Source organism: Lactuca saligna, chromosome 7, assembly GCF_052625555.1.
Source record: "Lactuca saligna cultivar CGN05327 chromosome 7, ASM5262555v1, whole genome shotgun sequence".
Lineage (NCBI taxonomy): Eukaryota > Viridiplantae > Streptophyta > Magnoliopsida > Asterales > Asteraceae > Lactuca > Lactuca saligna.
In genome coordinates, this window is record NC_136423.1 from 73,686,535 (window position 1) to 73,689,340 (window position 2,806).

At 31.4% G+C, this 2,806-nt stretch overlaps 1 non-coding gene across 1 annotated transcript; it reads right to left on the reverse strand.

The window, feature by feature from the left end:
- Positions 1-1,227: 1,227 nt before the first annotated feature.
- On the reverse strand, positions 1,228-1,299 carry TRNAC-GCA (transfer RNA cysteine (anticodon GCA)). Its single transcript has one exon. It is a non-coding gene; the product is annotated as a tRNA-Cys (tRNA).
- Between the last annotated feature and the right edge of the window lie 1,507 nt (positions 1,300-2,806).

Genomic DNA, 2,806 nt, shown 5'->3' on the forward strand with positions numbered 1-2,806 from the left:
ACCGAGTTTCCTCAACTATATAAGGAGTCCCCTAGCCCTTGATTTCATCCATGCCTTCCCTCCACAAGCCTTGGACGACAATCCCTCTCCACTCTCCTAATTCCTTCTCTTGCTAGCTTCGATGTGATTCTATTAGAGGCACGAAACTTGTAGTGCTTGCTTCCAAAAGATCAACAAAGAAGAATTCTTGTTTTTTCAAGTCAAATGTTGTAATTGGACATTCCAAAAACATTAAACATTTTACTTTTCAAATAGGAACTCCTAATTGAATTTCATTATTCATTAATGGTAAAATAGATATATAATCCTAAAAAGTATATTATATTAGAATGTTCTGAACATATTCGTTTTAATTGTTTTGGTAGTCAAATTTGCCAAACATTAACCTCATGTAGATGCTATAAAATAAAATATAATATGTCATTTGTTTTTTCATCAATCAATCGGGCTAATTTATAGTCTACAAAAACATTTAAAATCTAGAAAAAATAACAATGTACTTGAATGTAAGATGCTATAATAAATACTTCAACGAATGTACATTGTTCCAAATATATTGTGTACAAAACATAAATACCTTCGTAAACAAACGTACAGATCATGGGGTTGATTATTGGTAATGATTTGTCGGTTATAAATTATATTTCTTAGTTCAACCATGGAGAAGTAAAAACACATTTGATGATCCGTATGACAATGTATGTTTTGTTGAGTAAGATAGACATTGTGTTACTTATCTAAATAAATTTAATTATTACAATAGAAACTACATTCATTTGGTAAAAATAAAACCGGTTCTTTTTTTTTAAATAAGTCAACCCAACCAACAGACGGGTATAACACTTGTTATGCGGTGTTATCACGGAGAATGAAGATGAATGAAATAGGGATTAACAGATTAAGAAGTCTCTGCGGTGTTGGGTTAATGAAAACCAAGTTAAGTTTAATTAGTAGTCAACTTTTTATTGGTATCAAACTGATGCATATAATAAGGACAAATATTCAAGACTTTATTTTCCGTTATAATAATGTGTGATATAAGAGGTTGTAATTAATGTTTGTAATCAATCATATTTTCAAAATCAATAAATTAGAGGAATATGTTTATGTTTCTATATTATCGAGATAATATAAGTTCTAAAATGGTCTATGTAACATTTTTATTTCCGTAAGCAGCAAATGACGGTTGATTTGAGAAATGAGAGGAGTATAAAAAAATTTAAACAAAGGGCCCAACCGGGTTCGAACCGATGACCTCTTGATCTGCAGTCAAATGCTCTACCACTGAGCTATGGACCCATTTTGATGGTTATTTGAAGCATTGATTTATATTATTCAACATTCAAAACAAAGAAGATTGAAAGGTGTTAATAGAACAAGTTGGAGCATTTTGAAAATGATTTTGATAAAAAAAAATTACTTATTTGGCATGTTATTAACCTACATAAAAATTTGGGACAAACCTTAAAAGAAATGACCATTTAAATACCATTTAATTTAAACTCATTATGTTAATTTTTTCCCATTATGATGGTGTTTCAACAATTATTTAGTTTGTTGAACATGTCTTGTGATTGATGGTTGATAACTAACAGGTAGACAAATATCACATATTACATGTAGAATTATGTTTGTTTGACAGAAATGATATAACTAAATGGATAATACATATAAATCGTCTCGAAATATTGTGAAAACAAGTTCTTGTAACAAGTCATGGGAAACATTGTGATATGTACTATTGTAACAAACTAACAATATTTAACTTGAAATTATGTCCCTACATTGCTTGATGTGTCAGATAAGTTTTTGGTGTCCTATAGGAGTGCTTCATATGGATTGTCATATGTTGGGGGTAAGGGTGGAGAATAGGTGGGTTAGTTGGGTTCCTATCAAGCTGAACATTCTCTGATGGTGTATCAAACTAGGGAGCATTCTGATAGAGGAAAGATTGTCGACTAATGATAAGGTCATATTTTAGTATATATTTTAGGTCATTATCTTAATATATTTGAATAAAAATGTTATATTTTAAGATATATGATACTTAATATGCTTTGAAATGTTAAATGATAGTTAACATCAGAACTGGGATGCAAAATGAGGAGAATGGAGCTGAAAGGGAAAAAAAAGTTGGCAAAACTGGACAACCAATACTTGCTAAATTTTTATTGGGCTGATAGACCTCTCTTCAGTGTTGTGGATATATTTAATGACTCGTAACTCCTATTAAGGAATTTCAAGATGCTTTGAAAACAAGACAAATTTTCACTTGATTTTCATGTTCATGCCAAAATAAATATTCTAATTCGTGCGTCGTGGCTAAGTGTAACACCCAAATTTTCAAATAATTTTTCAAATTTTAAAAGCACACTTTCATTCATAATTGTTATAAAAATATCATTGTATCACATCACAATCCATAAATCACATCCCAAGATCATAATATGTAAAAACTCCTCGTGTGTGTACTGATCATGTTGGCGCCTTTCCGCGATCCTCACTGGTACCTGAAACACATAACACAACACTATAAGCATAAATGCTTAGTGAGTTCCCCAAAATACCACATATAACACATAATAGCCACTCGAGGCTATAACTCCGTGGAACCTCCGGTCCAAACTCTATGGAACCTCCGGTCCAAACTCTATGGACCCTCTAGTTCTAACTCTATAAACTCTGTAACATACATAGCATAAACCACATAGAAATCTCATCATGCAAAAACATACAATTACTCTGTCACATAACTCTAATTATCACTCTTGTAAAGTATAGTGAGAAGACTCACCTCGGGTAACTC